Genomic DNA, 22104 nt, shown 5'->3' with positions numbered 1-22104 from the left:
GCGCCCGCCCTTAATTATCGCCCCGATGCGGCGCGGCGGCTTTTCGATCCCGCGCCCGAGATCGCTCCTTTCGCGAGACGAGAAATGCGATTCCTGATGGGCGAATGCAAATAAAATCGCGGCGAGCGCCCGAAGCGAGAACGTTGAGATAAACTATGTGTTCGCCTTGATTTGCCTTAATTCCCGTGAGAGAGACCAGCCGTCAATTGGAGGACTTAATCGATCTAGCGAGAGGCAATTAAGATACTGAATCAGAAAACAAAAAACAAACAAAAAAATTCTTAGTGTTCCTTATGTGAAAATCATCTCTGAGAAATTTATTAAAGTCCTTGAAAAACATGATTTTCAAACAGCATGCTCTTTGTTCCCATTTATTTAAAAAAAAAACCGAAACTGGAAAAGACAGACTTAACTTGATGTCTCACTGTGACGTAGTGTATAAAATTTCTTGTAAAAAAAGCAATAAAAGGAAATTAAAGGGCTTAGAGCCACAACTAGGTGTTCATGTTGATGTATTTAATATGAATTAAAGTTCACAAACGTTTTCGGTCTGTGTTTAGACCATCTTCGGTGCAGTTCGCATAATTACAAACGAAAAGGTAATCAAAAATTGCAGAAGCATCCAAAAACGCATTATTTGCAGTCTAACGCAATCTTAGAAAACGCAAAGGTTCCTTCCGCGTGGGCGCGTCCAAAATTAAAAGTGAAAGTAGTGATATAAATGTTCTTTATAACAAGACATATTGTAAACTGTCACTATGATGTTTTAATAACAGTCGAGGGGCACGTATTATATATTTTAGAATTAAGATTCTTATAATTTTGTGAGGCGACTTTAGGCAAGTATTCATAGTCGGTTCTTATATTTAAGTGTAAGATATTTAAGTGTAAGTCATGAACCAATCACAGAGCCATATTAGCATCTTAAGACATTACTTAAGACGATCTTGAAATAAGATCCGACTATGAATACCGGCCTTAGTTTCTCTCCCTTTGCTCATCACACACTTGGCCGTGGCTTATTTTTCAAAGTGTCTTAGCCACGCAAGGAGAAGCTTGCATGTTGTTTCATTTATACGAAAATTGGAAACTGTTGTTATTACTGTCAATGGTCACGTCTCGTATTCGCGATACGCCGCGGGAATGATAAGACAACGAAGTCGAAGGTTTTCCATTCGCGAAATGATAGAAGGAAATGCACGGCCACTTCCTCGAGATAACTCCCTGGATGATAATGCGTCAGTTTGTCCGTCATCGCTTTGCGTAACAGTGCTTCAAATAAAGAATAACGAAAGTTCTTCAGTTTCCGTTTTCTCAAGGCTTCAGTTTGTCAATCTCACGTCCTCTGGAACGATTTAGTGAGTGGATTTCACTTCTTTTTATCAGTTAATCCCAATTTTTATCTCTAGTTCGAATACTTTGTAGACTATGAAAATTGGCAGAATTTTTCTACAGTATTTCCTCTAGAAAATTAAATATCTTTGTACATTCAATTTTTAAATACTCATCTCCCTAACAACACATGTAAATTATGAGAATGTTCGGAGAATATCGCAAAAGTAGAGAATATTATAGCGATGTTCTCAGCTAATTAGCCCGAATTAAGTATATATTCAGTACATTCATGATACCATGTGCTGTTAGGGCTTACGCTCGTCGGAGAGCTTGAGATTATTTAATTCATCTATCACCGCGTCTCTGAAGATGGCTCAAAGCAGAACCAAAACGTACGATTTATAATTTGTATTCAATTATTAATTAAATGTTACGTTAACTCACGCACAACTAACCGCGTTTGACTTTCAAAGCCCACTTCTCCTTGTTACTCGCTAATTTAAAAAAATAATGATTGCACGGCCAATGTGTGCTTTGGTTTTAGTTTCACCGAAACAATCGGCAAAATAGGAAGAAAAGAAGGAAAAAGGAAAGAATATAAATATGCGCCGATAAGCTTGATCATCTTTCGCCGAGCAGTTTTCCCGTGGAGAGAATTTTTCTCTCTGCCGCGCTTCCTTCCCTTTTTCTTTTCCGCATCGCGTAAACTATCCGAAGAATTTATTTTCGTCGACCTGGCGATCGATGTGCCGCGCAAAACTGCAAATCGTAAAGCCGTACGTGCGCATTTTCCCAGCAGCCGCGGGGGCGAACGAGCGTAGCCATGCGCTCCCGCGTCTCGTGCCCGCGATAAGATACGCGAGAGCGCCGGTGTAGTAACACGATTACGTAGCGCACCACGTACGGTACTCACGAGAGAGCCTACGGTCTCTTTCTCTCTCTCTCTCTCTCTCTCTCTCTCTCTGTCCCTGGAAGGAGGCCGCGGCATGACCAAATTTGGTGCGGCCTCTCGCTCTCCCGCTCCTCGGACACTTGCCGGAGAGGAAGTTCGGCGTTTTTAACCCGCCGCACACGTGCGGGACGGAGCGCGGTCCAGATGGAGCGCATTCACTGGGACGCTGACCGCATCCAGTGTTCATTTTCCACCGATATAGATTAACTTTAATCTACCGTTTAACTTACCTTCTATTTTTCTCCAGTTCTAGGAATTAGAAAAGAGGATAAAGAGTATAAATTAAACCGAGATTAAAGTTAATCTGTAGACACACAGAAAAAGAAGAAGCATACTCGTATAATTAAGTCCTACGCAACAATCTATAATCTTGAAAATGAGATTACACTAGGCCAAGTGAAGAAAACTTGCTTGAATGAAGTCATTTGTCCCTAATGTACCTTTGTGTAGTTCAACCAAGAAAATAAAAGTTAAAATGAAAAGTTGAAATTCTTATAAGAAGATTATTGTACATATGTATTCGGGTATATAATATGTATAAGTTTTTATTTGACACTTCAATTTTTTTTATGCAGATAGAAATGGACAGACGCCTGATGCTTTATTATTCGCGCGGTATGCCTACGTTATTATTAATAACGTAGATATTATTAATAACGTTGCACCCGCACGATCGACGTTTTATTTATCGAGAGAAAGAGAGAAAGAGAGAGCGAGCGAATGAGAGATAAGGCAGAGAAAGAGAGTGGGAGAGAATTTACATTTCAACTGTGAAGCGAAAGAGGAATTCCACGCTGCGAATTGCTGAGAATTCGTCGCGAGGCTACGCGCGGCTCGTCGCAAGGTTGCGAAACGCTCTCGCGGCGCGGGCGTAATCGTTATTTTTTGCGGAAGGACAAGCGCGGTCGATTGTTTAACGCCGCGCCGCGCGGCGCCGACGACGGATTCATTCGTGGCGTTCTTATACTTATACTTAGAACAGTCCCCGCTTTCCCGCGGGTTATGGATTTTGGAGGCGGTATTTTTAGAGTGACGCGCGGTTTGTTTGGTTCGGGTTATTTGCATCGGGATCGTAGGGCTGTGCGCGTCGTGCGCGACGCCACGGCCGCGTCCACGTGGAATCGACGAGCGCAAGTGCAATGGTTTTTGTTCTTTTTTTTTAGGTCCAGCGAATTTTGTTCCAGTACCCAGGAACAAGCCTATTACCTGCATAAAACATAAATAATTAGTTATGTGCATAGCAAATAGTTTATGGAAAAACGGTTTAATTTCCGAGTGTGCAGATTGGGGAAAAACTTGCAAAAAACCCATAGTTGATAGTTGATAGGACGAGGGGGAAGGAAAAGGAACAAGGACGTGAGGAAATATGTGTGTATCACACCGAATCTAAGAAATGCTTGGGAAGTTTACATCTGATAGTAAGTGGAATTTCCTTTATGTTGTAATTGCCCGTGTTACTGATGAGGGGATGATTATCGTGATCATAGTTGTATGCTTTAAGAATCATACCCCGGATGACTTCATTTATATACTCTGTCGCAAGTGCAATGAGCGCAAGTCGCGTCATATAAACGTCCCAAACGTAATCTTTTTCTTACGGAGGATAGGATTGTGAACCTTAACCGGGCCTCACGATTAGATTTTTCAAATCAACGAGTGAGAAACGTCTCGGAATTCAAAGCGGAAACGCACCTTTACTGTTTACTTGTCATATTTTACCGAGGAAACGCTTGGAAACGCACGTAGCCCCGGAAAAGCGTAACCCGAAATCAGCACAGAGAAATCGTGGCTCTTTCGAGACGTCACGCGGAAAAACTCGGAAAAATTGAAAAAATCGATCATCAGGAATGCCTCAACCAGAACAATGTAGAATATCTCTTCACATGCCTGTTTGATTCTTTTCACTCAGCCCATGCTGCCCATGATTCGCACACGCATCTTTTTGCCTACTTTTGTCGGATTTCTAACGAAGGGGCGCCGCGGCGCCCTCGCGTTCCCACGCTTCGGCCGGCCCTGGCCGCCGCCGTCGTCTCCGCCGCCGCCGTACGTCGCCGCCGCTACCGCCGCCGAGCCGCCGTTGGACGACAGGAACGGCGGAACCGGGAACGGCGGAGTCGCGAGAGTGTTGTCGGACGTAGTGCCCGTGTGCCTCGAAGTGATAAATTGATTTCGTCCGACGGGAGAGACGGCACCGGCGCGCATCTATGGATATTCCTCGCGGTGAGTAGCGGCGCGACGCGCCCGGCCCCGAATTCGTCCGGCGTGCGATTAAAACGCGCGGCCACGCGGCCGCCGAATATTGATTTTCCCGTTCGGCGTTTCCCGACGGCACGGAATGGGCGTGCTGCTGCCCGCTTACCGCTGCCGCTCGCCCGCGCCGTCCGTTCGTACGTCGAATCCGGCCCCCTTCGGATTCTCCCCCTCCCCCCGTTCCCGCGTGTTTTATCCCGCGTCGCGGACGCCCGGTCGCGCGAGCTTCCCGTCCGCGACGGTCCCCGGCCTCGCCGCGGTCCCCGTGTCGCGCGTCCCTCGGCGTGGACCCGCCGTCGGCTCGGGTAAATAATCGTCGGAGCGGAGCCTTAACCTCAAAGGAGCGACACCTCGGACGTCGGTGCCGTGCGCGCACGGTACAGCGGTACTGGACGATCCAACGGGTGGCTCCCGAAATAGGGATGATTCACGAGACGGCGACTGACAGGTCGGTCCGCCGCGACGACGACGACGACGACGGCGACGACGATTCGTGCGTGTGACACGATCGTGCGCGCGCGCGCTCGCGTGCGGAGGACAGGGGCGGTCGCCTTATTGATATCCACGCTCCGGTGGTTTTCGTTCGGTTAAACGCGCGACGTGCCAAAACAATAGGTCCCCGGAAAATCAATAGGATAGGCCGTGCGAGGGATTAAACAGGGAAACCCGACGTCGTCCCGTCGACGTTTTGCCGCTGCCGCTGCTGGAGGCGGGACGTCGTCGTCGCGACGCCGGATCTCCACCCGGGACTGTTTCCCCGATCCGCCCACGTGTCGCGCGACCCCGGCTGGCTTTATCGGATTCCTTAACGGTCAATCCGGATGCCCGATTTCACCGCGATCTCTCGCGAGACAGATATGAGATTCGTCGTTAATGGCCCACTTGTATGGAACAGCGGATTGCGGATAAAATGGTTTCGGCCTTCCTCGAAGCTCCTCGGCGTTTAATCCCGATTGGACATACTTCGATTCATTTTCTGTTTATTGTTTAATGACCTGTTTCAGCTTATACTTATATTTACGAAGCATAAAATATATCAAATTAATGATTCCACCGTGAGAGATTCACTAAAAGAGTAGATGACCGAAAAAGACGGATCGGTGAAGTTAATCGACTTCCGGAAATGAGGAGTCATTCAATTAGTTTGAAAATTAGCGATGAATCACCTTATATACTACTCTTTTATAGTGAATCCTGCAGTAGAATTTTCTCCTACGAGACAGAAGAAACCGGGACACTTTGCATATACGCGGTATATTGACAAGACTTGTTCTTACGTTCTCACCAATTTCGCCAAAAACCAGTTTTCATTTCGACAGATCAATTTTGACGCGACGATTCCGACAGAGATCTCTCCATCGCGTTGATTAATTGTCTTCTCATTCACCGGGTATCTCTTAATGGCGCTGATGATGGCTTTCTGATCCTCGCGGTAACAATAGCTGTTAATTGTCATTATCGTGACGTAACACCGACGATTTTTTCGGAGATGCGAAGGATTCTTGTACAGTGACTGACGGTAAAAGAATAATTTTATCTACATTGCACACAACGCCCGATATACGACATAATTGGATGCGGGGCTCCGCGGAATGATGATAGCAGTCACAAACCCCAATTTACGGATTCATTATGCGTGACATACGAACACCCAATTATCCAAACGCCGCTCCCACGCGCTCGATGTGGAGCACGTTTTCGCGTCTTAATGGGAGTAGGGCTAATCAAAATTATACCTCCCGTAATCAGTGCGCTAGTCAATCTATGATCGCAGCGAGAGGATTATTACGGGCGAGCACGCGAGGATCGTTAGCAAAAATGTAAGAAAACAATATTAAGACACTGAGGAAGTACAGGTACGCACGTGTATCAAAATGTCAATGAGAATAATTTTAATTTCACGAGAAGGAAAAGAGAGTTAAAGGCATAACAATTGATATCGCAGTTTTTGATACGCACAACAATTGATAGCTCGCGAGACTCTCGATCAGTACAAGTAAGACATGTTTCCACGCTCAATATATCCGAATTCGAATATCTGAAGTTTCGACGAGCGATATATACATTTAAATGAAAATATCACAACATCAAAGTTCTTGGAAAAATAATAAATAAAGATATCTGTCTTTTTCCCCATTTCATGTAATATTTTCTGATACATGAATTTATATAGCTCATCAGTACGTGCGTTTGTTAAACGAATATATAAAAATTCGTCATCACTGGCGTTTATCAAGAGACATGGTAATGCCTCGCGCCAATATACTTTTAAAATACGTTCTTTTACGAACGAGACGCTACAGAAGGTTTTTCTAGAAATAAACCATTGTTTTTCTTATAAATCAATGTTATCGAAAGGTGCAGATATTGAAGGAGAATACAGATTTTGCTGATTACACGAGATATTTACTGTCAGCAACTGTCAGTACTGAAAATCTATGGTATACGTGACGCAAAATATAGAAAAATATAGATTTTCAGTACTGACAGTGAATATCAGAATGCAACCAATGTAACACATGGCGCGCATAATTAACAGACACGTGCGAATACGCGCGAAGAAATTCATTCGCCTAGAAATAGTAGGCACACGAAACCGCGTATGATCCATCGAGATATGCTAATACGCGCGAACAGCAAGTTTTCTCATCAATTCATGCAAAATTGTTCGAAACTTTACGTTACATAAATTGCAAGCGAAGTATTATCCCTTATAAACTTCTCGCCTTTTTTTCTCTTAGATATAAAATTGAAGTTACATGTGGCGGTACAGAGATCGAAATTGACTTTTTAATACGCGATTGATCGTTTACTAATAATTATTAAATGCGATGATAATAAAGAATATCTTAGCTAGATCATTTTACATATAGATATACGAGCGAAAAGATCTTGCCTCGATTTTATTTTAATTACATCTGAGAACTTGGTTCGAAAAACTTTCGCTTCCAATTAATCACGACCGGGAGAAGCCGTTAAATATCTCGACGTTTTAATTCAGGAAAATTCGATTCCGCATTATTCGAGGAGTCTGCAATGAAAGTCGGGGTCTAAAATTTTGGTAGCGGGTCTCGTACCTGTTTGAACGCTCGGTGCCAAACAATCGTTTTCACGCGCGATGTTAGTCATCGTCCTTTATTTTGTGAAAATAGTGATGGCAGATTTCCATGGGTTTACCGAGAAGCGGCGGAGACGCGGGTGGTGGGTGGGGGGTGGGGATAAGATAAAGCCTATCCGTCGCCCGTGAATTCACGACGGACGACGCTCGGATTACGTGTTGCCATTTACGACAAAGCCCGGTAAAAACGGAAGGTACAGTTCCGGTATATGAGCCCGCGGGTATATTAATAGCCCGGAGAGCGCCGACGTACGTCCGGTGCGTGTGTGTACGTCAGCGCGCTGGACGACTCAAAATTAGTAGCAGCGGCCTCCGAACACACACACACACACGCACACACCGCGGCCTTTTTCCTCGAAGATCGTAATGGAGCGCGAAGAAGACGACCGACTTATGCGTGCTCGCGACGATGACGCATAAGTCGCGTGAAACTCGTGGCGTCATCGCCGCGAGAGGAAGAGAGAGAGAGAGAGAGAGAGAGAGAGAGAGAGAGAGAGAGAGAGAGAGAGAGAGAGAGAGAGAAGGGGGAAGGAGGAAAGAGAGATTGTGCATGTGCACCCCGCGGGTGCTGCGCTCCGGAGCGCGCACATTGATAATAGCCAGCCTGAAGGCCGCACATGTGCGCGAAACGCGCGTACGCGGATCCTGAATGGATGGTATTAGATCACAACTGTGTCATTGATTTAAAAGCGCGGCGCAAGTCACTCCTTGTTGGAAAAAAACGAGAAAACGGCGAGATTCGTGATTCGCGTGGAAAACCTCGCGAATAAAAAATTTCCGATTAACGGCGACGATTACGGGATCTTTTTTTTTACGGTTATTTTCTCAATAATTAAAATAGAAATTGGCGTAGGTATTTGTAGGGAATTTTTTTGGCCGCAGTTGAGACAGCTCTGCGTATTGTTTCGTAATTTTTCGCCGATCGATCGTCGGCGCGATCCTGGCCTTCTCCCGTTCGAATCCAGATGTAGCACGGATTGACGGGAGACAAAGCTGCGGCGGGCATCGACTGCCTCCGGAGTGGATTCCCTACACAGGAAAGAGTATCTGCTATTTGTCCCGCGTTAGGGTTGCACTCCTTCAGCACGTACAGCCGCTGGCAGCCACTCGACGATGTTATTGAATTTCTGGGATGGTATACAACGCCAGACGCGTCGCTCGTTCCAGTTTTCCAGATATGGAAAACAACGATGGTCGAGGCTATTAATCGACAATCGATCGAGGATACTTTATCAATAGCGCAAATACGGAACTTTTACGTAAAGAAACAGTTACAAATGCGTATTAAATCGCGAAATATGTGTCTCGCGGGGGCTCGGGGCCTTGGCCCGTTTATCAGCCGGACTCACACGCCGGTGTTCGCGAATTCAGCATCCATGAACGAATCGGGCCGAATCTCTCTCTCTCTCGGGTGTCACGCGCCGCGTGTCGTAAATCCGCCGACGTTACACGCGCGCTTAGTATCGTTATTACCACCTGTCCTTCGATACATCTTATTCCCCGTTTTTCCTCCGAGCGGATCGTTCATTCGAGCCGAAGCCGTCTCCCCGCCCTCCCATCCCCCCCGTCCGTCCATCCGTCACATTTAATCCGAGACCACCCTTGTTTGCGTGGTTTTCGGTTACAACGCGCGTCTAATGGATTATCCTTACATTCCGCCCTAAGACACCTTCCATCTCGTGTCATCGGCTCGAATGGACGCGCACGCGCGAAGCATATAAAAATAACAACGATTCCGATATTTACCGAACTTATTAAGAGATTTTACCGCGACCGGTCGGCGCGCGGACAAAGATCGTCGGAGGGAGGAGGATATTGTAGCGGGGTGTATATATCGACGCGGCCATTCCGCCCTTTTACGCGTGTCAACGTGTTTCCAGGATGAGACGGAGATTGTCGAGAATAATCCGATACTTTGATACACTCTCTCCAGCGCGATATCCGAATTCGCACGAAAATGCGAATTTATAAAACTCGAAATTTGTCGCGCAATTTTCACAGAATTCGCCTCATTTAAACGCAGCAGGCTTTTTTTTTTAGAATCACGATGCATTTAGCAGTCAAATCGAATTAATTTCGCGAATAAACGAGGGTTTGTCGTTTATAGGATTTCTGAGGGTTAAAATTGCGCGAGTAGGTACTGTTTGAAAAGGGAACACACTGCCATTTAGTAGATTCTTTTACGTCTTGTTGCATTGTAAATTCAGATCGCGTCATCTTTCGCACGACCGAACCACTCGTCGCGAACGTGCCAAGTCATTAGAGCGAACGAGGATGTTTCCCGAATCGATGAGCGCGAGGACAAGACGACTCATTGGATTTACGACCGTTATGATCCTCCGCATAACCCTACGTGTGCAACAACCCCATTACAGGGATTATACGTTATGACCGGCACAATGCCGCAACTTTATTAGTTGCCTCTCGCGCTCATTTTTACGACGATCGAGAGATATTTTATTGCGCATTATTCGCGACGGTGGTGTATCGCGCCAAATCGCGTTTGTTAGGTAACGAGCGAACTGAAGGACACACCTCCCCCCCTCTCTCTCTCTCTCTCTCTCTCTCTCTCTCTTTCTCTTCTTACTCTTATATTTAAGAAAGAAATTTAAAAATGTTCTTTATTAGATGCACTCCTTTGTCGTTTACTCGAAGAGTTACGTTTTGCGCGAACTCTTTATATTACTTCGCATTTTTCGAATCTACGCAATATACGCGCGGGAGTTTACGCATCGATGAAATAATCAAAATAATGTATCGCGTATTTCATTCCGCGTAATCTTGATTTCGAGATCTTGATAAATACACGGTATCATTTAATTACTTAAATGAATATTTATTTTAGCTGAAACAGCCGCGCGCTGATCCGTCTATGACAAGATGAAAAATATCGCGTCGATGTTTAAACGCCAGCTTTCGCGACATCTCCAAAACAAATTTGTCACCCCGCAGTTTTGTACACTCGAAAGTTCGACCGTGGGCCATTGAATTTTACCACGTAGCCACGTAGCTCGCGTTTATGCCGCGACGGGGGTTAATGGATTAGCGAGCGGAGACACCCGCGTAACTAAGAAAGTACATTTGAGGCGAGAAGTTCCCGGCGGAGAGATTAGAGGCGATACAATAAATTCGTAACAAGCCGCAACTCAATTTCAGCTTGCCGTCCTTGTTATATCTCGTTCTCGTTGCCGTAATGCGATACCCATTCCGCCGCCGCCGACGTCGTCGTCGTCGTATAGTCGTAATCGTGTGTTCGTAACGTGCCTCATAATTTAAGACGACGACTGCATAACAAGCGCCCACTTGTTTGCATATCGTTCTCCCTGCGCGCACGGTAATTGACGCAATGGTTAATTTCAAACAACCGATCTCTCTCTCTCTCTCTCTCTCTCTCTCTCTCTCTCTCTCTCTCTCTCTCTCTCTCTCTCTCTCTCTCTCTCTCTCTCTTTCTCCCCGCCCCCTCTCCCTCTATTACACGCGGATGCTGGCTGCAAGAATTCCAACGCTGCGCGAATTGCATCGACGCACCACGCGCGCAGACCGCGTCTCGAATTTAATAATCCGCAGCGAAGAAATTTCGTCCCGATTCGGCTCGATTAATTAGCCATTGTCGATCCCGGTCGACGGTCCGCCTCCACGTCCTGTAGGTGCGATCAACGTCGCCTAATCGCCGGTATGCGGCCGCAATCGAGCGGCATTATCGCCGCGGCGATTTCGCCGCTGCGAAATTACAGGGTACTGCCTATATGCGCGGTCGGGTCGCACAGGACACGCTATGTCACGGTTATTGACAGGTCGTTGGCTGTCTCGCAGTTTCGTCCGTTACGCGAGAGACCAGCGGGGAAACGAGTCATTCGGCATCCGCGCTCTTGCTTAGTTTACAGTTTGAAATTAGAAACACGGCGGTAGATTTTGACGGGGGGGTGCTCTTTAACTTGGAAAAACGATTTATTTTGACGAAGGCCACACCGTTATCGAAATTAAACGGCGACTTGTTTGCGATGCGTGGAGCAAATTTAGCGGATGAGCACATCGAGGCAATTTATTCATTAAGGAGGGACTTATCGTTAATCAATCAGTGAATCAGCGAGGAAATATTTCATATGTTTCGTTTCGGAGCTTCTCTCTTAACGCGCTATCGCTCTTTAAAGAGAGACGCGATTTTTTATCGATGTCACCGGAGGATTTCTAAACAAGTGTTAAAAGATCGCACGCCGATTTATCTTCATACGGGACCTTTTAATTAAAGACGCGCAACGACTGAAAGCGTTGTTCAAGGCGCTTAAGATGTCAACAACGATCCATCTTGTCCTGCCTCTGCGAGGGGGGGACGTGATAAACTCCCATCGGGCGAATACGGCCCAGATATAGACGATTCCACGGGGCCCACTTGACGCATATGCCACACCCTCGAATCGTCGCCGGAGACGAGTGACCTCGCCTTTCCGCACCCCCGGAGCACCCCGAAGTCGAGAACGGATTCCAGTTCCGCTTCTGATGCGCACCTAAACATCCCTGCCCGCCCCGCGCTCTCCACCGCCGTCTACCTATTCACCCACCCCCTTTCCTGCCGCACAGAATGTCCGTATACGCACGGCGGTTAGGGGTAGCGCGCCGGTGACGAGAGAGACAGGGGTGGCCCCTGTATACGCGTGTGTGAAATAGAATCTCGAACTCTCATTGCGCGCGTACGTGTATTACCGTGTGTACGGGCCGGGGGGAAAGGGGGGGGGAAGGGGGGAGGGTTACGCTGAAGGAAGGGCAAGAGACGCAGGGGGGGTAAGTCGGGGACGAGAGGGTGCACGCGCGGATGTGTGCGTGGGTACATGCAGCCAGCATCAGTGGAGCGTCTCGGCGTTGAAGGCGCCAAAGCGTCGCGGCGCCACCCTCGGCGCCCGCCATAACGCCGCCAGCACTCACCCCCTTTCTGACTTTCTCTCTCCCTCCCCGTCCCCCTCTTTCTCTACCTCCGTGTCGCTCTATCTCTCCGCGTTTCCATTCGTTCTCCACCATCGGCGTCTCGCTTCCTCCGTCTTCCGCCAACACAGCATCCCTCTTTCTTCGCCTTTTCGTACCAGCGACGCGCCCGAAATTTGCGAAAATCTTCCGAGGCGCCATCCTCTCCGTTCGCCGTCGTCTGCCGTCGTCTCTTTCGGGAGAGAAAGAATCGTCGAGAATTCTTCTGCCACACCGCGGCAACCGTTCCCGGAACTTTTATTCTTCTTTTTCTCTTCGCCTCGCGATGACACGTGCCGGGCATGCTCCATATTGCTGATGTCGCGTGGATAGGGTTACTGACGCTTTGTTTTGCGAGCTAGAAGTTTTTACGAAGACTCGAAGACGAAAGAACAGAATGTAGGTAATTGTTTGGTGGAGAACTGCGTTGTAAATCTTCCATATCTGGCTTTCATCATTTTTATTTTATACGTTGCATGCGCGTTAAATTTTTTAAATTAAAAAAATTATAAATAGTCTAGTTCTAGTCTTATATAATTAAATTTCTTATATTATTTTAAATGAATATTTATAGACATTTCAATTGATATATTTTTTATAAATAAGAGAGATCAGATTTAGTTTACTGTACCGTGCGATTTTATTTGCCCTTGAATTAAGGCATCCACTCGAGAGATTGTACAGAGACTTAATTTTATTACCTTGGATAATTTCCAGATACGCGTGATTGACGAGTAACGAGAACGAACGAACGTGGATTTTCGGATTGCGCGCACACAACCTGGGGAGAGCGAGACCAGCAACGGCATAAGGAACAACGACGAGGCAACGAAGTAAGTAGCGAAGTGGTCGCTTCCGGTGCGCAAATCGTATTCACGGCTCGCTTTCCCGTTCCGGAGGACCTCGTAAAAGTGAGCTCCGTCCCCGCGCGCCATCCCTCTTCTTCTCGCTTCTTCGACGTGAGTCAGACGAAAGTGCCCGCTATACCTCCCCGCAAGTGCCATAAACTCGCTCCTCTCCCTCCGTCCGTCTCATTCGTGTAACCCTCGCTCTCCTCGCAGGCCCCCACCGAATTTATCTGTATACTAGGACGAGGGGGCTCGTCCCGCGCTCAATATGGAATATTTCTGGGCCATAAGCCCGAAAACATAACACTTAATTGCGACAAATATGACCCGTAAAATTTGAATAGGCATTTCGAGATCGGCGGGCGAAAAGAGGGGCGGAGAGAAGGGCGAGGGCATTTCTATCCGTGAACAATTCGAGGACGTGCGAATACACGCGAATACGTGCGGATGCACGCTTCGATCTGATCGAAGCCGATCGCACTTTACCATAATATTCCACCAGAGCATACGCGACAAAATCTGATGCTCAATATATAAGTTTCTACAATTCCGTTTCCCTTTGTGGTTCAGCGAAATCTCGAGTATTTTTGAAGAAAAGATGAGGGGAACACTTTTTTCATAACGTTGCTGAGAACGCTGTTCTGGTTGTTAATAAGAATATGGGCAAATGGCCCGTCGCAAATGGCGTTAAAAGGTCGATGGTCTCCGTTGACCAATTCGCTCGTATCTCCCCGCATTATCTTTAATCTCCATTCTGCGGTTCATGCAATCTGCACATCTGTCCACCGGTCCGAGCTCGGCGGTTACAGTTGTCGTGTTTGTAGCCGCGGAACGGAGGGATCAGGCGTCGTTTATTGCCGAACCCGTCTCTCTCGTTCGGTTTGTCTTCGATAATTCCGCAACGTAATGCCCTAAGCACGATGGGAGGTTTAAAGTGTGAAGGCACGCGCGTTCTTTCTCGTCTTACCACAGTCCGAAATTAAAATCTACTCCAACTCTCACGACGAAATTGCTTCCTTCCCTGTTCCCTCGATTTTCTCACGCGAGAGTTCTGAGAATGCGCTCGCGCAAAATTCTTACCCGAATTGCATACGCATGTCAAATGAAAAATGAAATTCGAAAAGACCCCCGTTCCCGTTCCTGAGTTTCGGAGTAACGCGTGACGATCCATCTAGATGACAGCTGAAAATTCCATTACATGATTAAGCGCATTATGCGCGACGCGGAGAAATCCTTCGTCCGCGAGATTTGGAATATTCGAATTTTATGAGCGATATGTACATTTCGGAGTGGCACGAGCATCGACGGGACCGTACAATGGAAACGTTATGGTCCAGACATTTTGGCGCCGAACTTACAGCGCTGCCTAACACATCGAAACACGCTGCGAACAAACACCGAGTCCGACAACACTTGTTCTACTTGCGTGTAGATTTATATGACAAGTTGAACATATGACATTCGTTGCCACGTTTGATCGTAACTTTTACTATTGCAGCCATTTTATACTTTTCTCCATACGCGCGTATGGAGAATACTGTAACCATTTTCGTAGATGCATTTTTCAGATAGCGCGCATTTCGTTCCTACTCTATTTTATTATACAAAAAAAGTACGCGATAAATCGTAAACTTTCGGCGAGATCGGAAATTTTTATAAACGATTACAATATATAATCATATACACGATAATGCGAGCGAGAGTGATGTAATGAGTGATACCAGAGTACGATGTATGTTTTTGTCTTCCTACAATCGAAAATTATCAAACGTAATTCACACTTATTGTCAGTGGCGAAGGTTACTTCCAACATTCAGTGTTTTAAACAATACGCAAAGCTCTAATAGTTTACGCTTCCACTCGCTAACAATTTCACGTGAGAGGATCCTCCGTATAATTGGGAACCATAAAACTTTTCCGGCCGTAAATCGTTGTCGGACGAGCGCTGCATTTTCGGGGACCGACCGCACGCGCGCGCGAATCCGGGGGTAACTCGAATCGACAGGCGCATTGTCAAGCCGATTAATCGAACGATAAGTTTCACCGTGTATGGAGAGAGTGATTGACGCTACCACGATAAGGGTTGATGGCCATGGAAAGAGAGGGAGAAAGAGGGTGGGATAGAGCGCGAGATGGTGAACAAAAAGAAAAGCAGAGGCATACTTAGAGGGTAGATCCTTAATTCATCCCGAATGGGACGACTTCGTCCCATCCTCTGTTTTCTGTCTCCCCCCCCCCCCCCCCGGCCGTAGAAGCTTGCTTTCCGTCATTTCCGCCGCTCGCAATTGCGAGGCAAGAAGACACGCGTGATATACACGTGGACATCCTGCCGGGGCTCGGCAAATGTCGCTTTTAGGGTATAAATAAGTTTTCATTAATACTGTAATAATGCGGGCGTGTATTTCTGTTTCGAGATAAGCGTCGTGTTTCCCATTTTTTTAAATCTATCACGATATGAATTGTTTTTCCCGTTATGTCACAGCCGCAGATCGCGTTTATGTTTGCTCCCTTTTTTTCGGGATTGAATTACTTGACTTTATCGCAACAACAATTTGATTCCCTGACCATGCATCTAAATAATGCGACGACACATTTATACGCATCTAAAAAAAAATGCCTTGTTTTTATTTTATATCATTTAAAACTCTCCAGAGAAATTATCACGGGATTGCGTCTTAAAATATTTTATCGAGCTCAACTCGTCAAATAATATCTACTTCCATGTCGTTTAACGTAATCGCGTTTCTCGCATTATCACGTATATGAGCCGCAATTGGGAGCAATGTAACGAACATCTTGATCAAGTCGTAAAATTGACAGCGCGAGCCGCGCTCAAATGACAAAAATATCCGCATCGGTCGCGTGCGGGAATATTCGATTTTTTTATTTCGGCCTTCTTTTTCCTCGGGAAGAAAGCTCGGCGATGTTTTGCAAGCGGGTTTATGGTCAAGCGGCCGCTCGCCGACTTCCGGGCGGGAGTGCCGCTCGCTGCATAAATTGCCTGTACATCTCAATTCACCCCCCGGGACGGTGACCATTCCCTTACACGTCGTGCTCCTGAGTGACACTCCCCCATCCTCTCCCGCACAGAAGACCTCCCGCCTGCAGACTCGCATTATCATCTCCCTCGCGTCCCCCCGTTTTTCCCCCCACCCCTCGGTCCCGCGGCCGATAAGGCCTGTTTTCGGATCTTTTGTACGGCCAGCGACCTAAGCCCACATCTAAGAAAATTATCGGATCCGATCTTGCATTGCGCTTCTTCCCACGTGCGATCGAAGCTCTTTCCTTCATTGGATTATCGCATAAAATATATTTAAATGAACGCTGGTTGGATACGCGCGTGAGATTTGTGTTAAACTGCGCGCGACGCGAATAAAAGTAAACGAGAGAAATACAGCCGAACTGATAATGTGAAATTTAATGATTACGCGAATCGACCGCTGGATGTAAAAGTGCCTACAACGTTCACCGGTCGAGGTAGCAGAGGGTGCTTTTTTGCTGATACTCCGAACGCGGCGAAACGCTGAAGTGCCACGTTCGAAAAAGCTATAGGTTGACGTGGTAATTTTCTTCTTAGATTCGCATTATCATTTTTTGTCATTCACCGTGCACGCCACCTGAGATGATATTGCTGTTTACGCTGGGCGTCCATATCCCTCGGTTCGCTTTTTAGCGCATAATTCATTTTCGTAATTTAAGCGATAGGGTATCTCGGGCCGCGTGACGTAAATAAATTTGGTTTGCGCATCGATGTATGTAAACCTTTTTCTCACTAGTCGCCGTATCTGAGAAACGGAGACGCTCGCGTGGAAAGTTCACGTTACAGTTCACGTGCGCGGAGTAACATTTTTACTTCATTCATTTTTCAATAAAAAATTTCGAAGTTAAACTTTTCTACAAAATTCGGGAACAAGGAAAATGCAGCATATATAATATACCTATTTATGAAAAAGTGATCTTAGAACCTCTGCTTTTATTCCTAAGAAAGATAACTGTCTTGAAATGGCTCTTAAACTCTCGAACTTGCGGAATTAAATTTTTATGGTTCGAACTTTTAGACCCACTTGTGAAAAGTCGAATTCACCGAGATGTGAAAAGTACAATATAATTAGTAGTATAGTTGCCTCGTAAAGCAACTACTCGAATAATCACTTGGTACATGTATCTGTAGCGAGCGACGCACGTGTGAAATTGATAACGTTCGTATTTCAATTCGGTGGTACCCGAAAGATTGACCGAGGCACCAAGTCGGAGTCTTTGCAGCGACATCATTAGTTTAATTGCAACTGCATCCCCGTAATCGTCCTATAAATTTGACCGGTGTCATCTCGATTACTGCAATTTACTGTCAAATTCGTCGCTGGAGCTTGGCGCGGTGGCGCAAAGTCTCGGCCTCGGCGGAAAACACGCTCGCCCTTTCGCGCTCACCGCGGGGGATGAAGGGGGAAGGGGGGGGAGGGGGAGCGAAAAAGGGCCAGCGATGTCCTATAGCGCGATACGACACTCGAATTTCGAAGGGGTCGGCATCACGCTGCTGCTGCTGCACCCCGCTCGCGCGAGATCTTCCCGCGGCGAGATGGTAGAGGGGGGCTTCGGCGAACGGACGACTCACCCCCTCGCGAATTGGCGGAGCACGAGGAAGCGGGGCAGCGTCGGACGGTCGCCGCCAATCGTCGCCGCCCTCGTCCACCGATAAACCCTCGCGTCTGCGCCCCTCGGCCGGGTGTCCCCTCGCTCGGTTCCCTACGTCGCCCTCGGTTCGGGTACCGCGCGCAAGGCCGCAGACCTATCACTTCTTTGGCGACAGCCGTCGGGGTAACATCCTCGCCCTTGCTCTCTACCCTCGCACTCTTCTCCCATCCCTTCGACCCTTCGCATCCACCGCCAGAAATCAACGATTCCGAAACTTCCACTCGAGCTCGCTTTCCCAGCTTCCCGAACTTCCTCCTTAATCCTTTTCCTTCCTCTTCCTTTTTAGACGTTTGATTTTAAATCGATCCCTCACGTGCTATCCTTATTTCACTTATTTATTCTCCGTTCCTGTTTGACCGGCTTCGCGAAGATAGTCTTTAATCGGGAGGGGGCCCGACCGTTTCCATCTCGCGTCGCAGTGAAAGACGTCTCGCGATCGTTCCCTCCGGACGTGCAAGCAGTATTAATCGGTTTAACGTTTCTCGCAGGCAGGCAGGTAAAACAAACTTCCGTTTCTGTGTTTGATTCTCAGTTCCCTTCGAGCCATCGGCGGTATTACGGTTTGTACGAAAAAAAAAAAAAAAAAAATTTCCGTTATTATTTCCACTATATTCCGACCGCGCGCTAAAACCGTGCTGTCTATCGTCGAGTCCCTTTTCTGAAAACACACGTGCGGTTTCGCTTGCAATTTTCGGAAAATACTTTCGCGGTTCCGTTTGCGGTTGTCTCTCTTTTTTTTTTAATGTTTATTATCGTCGTTCGGCCGATTGTCTTCTCGCCGTCCGCGGTCGCGCGAAAGAAACGTATAGCCGGTCGAAAAGTGCATCGCGATGTAGCGCACGGCTGTCGCGCTCCGGAACTTCCTCGTGCCTTAGAATCGCCGTCCAGATCGTGACAATAAGTTCTCTCTTTGAGATCCCTTTTCTCCGAGCGAAACTGTCCGACACTTTCCCGTTTTTGTCATACCCCCCGCATTTCTTTCCTCTTTCCAAACTGAATCAACTTCGTCGTCGACATTCGACGTAGAATCCCAACCCAACGAGCTTATTTTCCCTCCGAGACGATTATCGATCCAACCACGAGATTGCCTTACCGAGATCCAAGTCCGTCCGGATCTTCCCGAGAGTTCTCCTCCTCCTCCTCTCCTTTATTTCCCTCGATCGAGGTTGAACGAGAATCAAGCTCCGTCCCTTTTCCCTGTGCCTTGTACACTAGTCCCGATTTACCCGCTCCCGCTTTTGTGACCGGGGCGAACGATCGTGATCCCGAAGACACGGGGATCCCGCAGCGTGCAGTCGACGAGGATCATCCCCCTACGTAGAGTTATCCTCGTAGACGTACAGAAGTCTCGCTTTCCTTCTGTGCCGTCTCGCTTGTACCTCGCGCTGAATCGATCACGGGCGCGACGAATCCGTCCGAGAAGAGATCTCCCTCCCCCGAGCGCGATCGAGTGACACCACGATGACACCGGCGCGGTGAGTAAGAAACTATTCAGCTGTATGATGCAAGAGAGAGTTTCGGCTACGATTGCAAGCCGTAGCTTTAGCGATTGTTAGCGAAGTAGAATAAGGTCGCTCCCGTTCTCTCGCTGCGCATGCTTTTGATGTGTCGCGCGCTATCACGTCGATCTAAAACGACTGGAAGTTCACGGAGAAAATCTAGGTTTTCTCCAAACGTATCTCTGTAGACGTAATTTCGTGAATCTCCAATTAAATAAATTAAGATCCCAGGATGACTGTTGGTAACTTTTAGTTTTGCTGACATGCTCCGAAAAAAAAAAGACAAAAAATATAAACTGAGCTGCTTTAATCACTTAAAATCTGACCAAAAGCACTCGATAGCAAATAATCAGTGTAAAGAATTTGTCGATCGAGATCTACGGCTCTATCTTTTGCGTCCATGTTTATTTGTGTAAGTAGATGGTGCGTAATATTTTGCTGCATGATTATTTGATAATAGTACAATTAATAAATTTATTATTAGGTAACAAAAATAATAGATGTATACATAGAAGTGAAAATATATTTATTAATTTACTTATCGGTAGGAGTTTTTTTTTTGTTAACCACTATTGAACCCTGTACCAAAATTAAAAATCACACGTTCTGATGTTTGCCGGACTTAAAATCGAACAGACAAACGAGCTAACAAGATCGAGGGGGTATAAAATTGATTGCCACAAAACGATCGAGATAGCATACTCAATTATTAAGAGCGAGTCGTGGTAACAACCCCCTACGATCTCGAAATCAGATAGTATAATACGAGGGTCGACTTTCCGGGGTCCCGAAATTGTCCGATATCGAGGGGAGGCAAGCTACGGTAATAACAATCAGGCATTCACGCACACACGTTGGATTCTTTGCCTCTAAAACCGTCCGTCCCGTGAAATTGTTTTAAATGAACGAAACGAGATAGATTCGGCCTTCCGGAACCCACAAACGACGATGTTAAATTTCACGATAGGGATCGATACGGTCTAGGGGTTTCCATTATTACGGTATTTGCTATTCTTTAATATAAAATTGTTTATATAGAATTGTACGTAACTGGGGCAAACAAGTCAAACGATCATAAACTGATATATGTTGAAAGAATCGAAAGAGAGCGATTTGTAAAATTTCGCGGCACAGAATCGGTGAATAGGATGGGGGGGGGGGAGGCGGCGGGAATACCCTAAATAATTATTTGAACAAAAATAAAAGGTTCATAATGTGATACGAGCAAACGATATAGATTCTGAGTTTGACATTTTCCCGATAGAATTACGTTACTGACAGTACAGTTTTCAGCTGTACAATCTCTCGTTTACATATTCAAGTATTATTAATCATTTTCCAATAGAGGGTTTCCAATAGAGACACGGTAACGGTCCGGGTTTATTGATGACGTGTATGTTAAAAGTATACCGAATCTCTCTAGTAGATATGATTTTATGTGGCGACACGCTCGCAGCACTTGACATTTGTAATCAAATTAGGATATTTGAAGTCTCTCTCGTGGCAGATATTTAAAATGTTTCTTCAATTAAGTCGCTTGAACAATTCCTAATTTTAGACTGACTCTTCGTGAAGTGTAAATAAAAAAATTTCAGAGGTAATTGTTCTGCCTTCTTTTCGCAACGTTGCGGGGCAAACTGTCGTTTCTAAATCCGGCCGGAATTACGGATACGGATTACTATACGGTTCTTTATCTCCTTTTGTCTCTCATCTGGCGCGACAAAGGCGCGCGGCGGCGTATCTTTTATTTTAATCCTTTACCGACGCGGTGGAGGAAGAATCGATGATTTCCGCATCTGTCACCGCCCGGTCACGGGCGTCCAGACGTTAAAACGACTCAACCCGACACACAGGCGTACGTTTATTTGAAATCCCGGCAGACTATTCCTTGCGGCTCGACAATAACGCTACGTTCCCTGTTAGCGTTGGCTCCGAGTCTCGCGCGATCCCTCGAACCAGCTCTGAATCGATTCGAATAAAAATTCGAAGTAAAAACGTCGCGATTTAACGAAAGCGTGAGATAAAGAAATTCAGAGTGTGACTGAAAAAAATAGCACGCGTTGGAAAAGTAAGATCAGATAATCGTGAAAATCGGGAGAAGATCAAGAGACATGTATAATTATTCGCCGTGAGATAAAACGTTGATATGCTCTACGTCGCTATATCCATAAAAAAATGAATACTAAAAAGATATAAAATAAATGTAAGAATATTCTTTTATTTTATTTTAATTAGAGTGATTATAGTTGGAGTTTTAGTTCTCAAACGGATCGATGAGAACGAGAGAAGCTAATCGTTCGGAGAAAATCGTGAAACAACCGAGGCAACCGGGGACGTGCGCGATTTGTTCGCGCTCTCGTGACGCTCGAGATTTTCCCGTTTGGTGCACGGGGGTGTGTTACTGGGGCACTAGTGCGCAGAAGCCCCGAACATGCCCGATGTAGATCCCAGAGA

At 46.4% G+C, this 22104-nt stretch overlaps 1 protein-coding gene and 1 long non-coding RNA gene across 3 annotated transcripts in view; one reads left to right on the top strand and one right to left on the bottom strand.

Annotated features, from left to right (window-relative positions):
- Positions 1 to 501: 501 nt before the first annotated feature.
- LOC139775449 (uncharacterized) lies at positions 502 to 4328 on the bottom strand. The gene is made up of 2 exons (XR_011718831.1): positions 3980 to 4328; positions 502 to 3493 (listed from the first exon to the last, which is right to left on the bottom strand). It is a non-coding gene; the product is annotated as an uncharacterized lncRNA (long non-coding RNA).
- A 26-nt stretch (positions 4329 to 4354) lies between these two features.
- Rhea (Talin_middle and talin-RS domain-containing protein rhea) overlaps positions 4355 to 22104 on the top strand; it is a 42327-nt gene continuing 24577 nt past the window's right edge. The window contains exons 1-2 of one of the 2 annotated variants that reach the window (XM_071711437.1): positions 4355 to 4507; positions 13329 to 13444. The gene's annotated coding sequence lies outside the window, so the exon portion shown is untranslated. Of the gene's footprint in view, positions 4508 to 13328; positions 13445 to 18033; positions 19627 to 22104 lie in introns of those variants that run through there. The other variant, XM_071711454.1, reaches the window with a different exon arrangement.

This window comes from Temnothorax nylanderi, unplaced genomic scaffold, assembly GCF_030848795.1.
Source record: "Temnothorax nylanderi isolate EJ_2023f unplaced genomic scaffold, tnyl_v1.0 TNYL_tig0005_pilon, whole genome shotgun sequence".
NCBI lineage: Eukaryota > Metazoa > Arthropoda > Insecta > Hymenoptera > Formicidae > Temnothorax > Temnothorax nylanderi.
The sequence above is the reverse complement of the archived record's forward strand: the minus strand, read 5'-3'. Positions and strand labels throughout refer to the sequence as shown.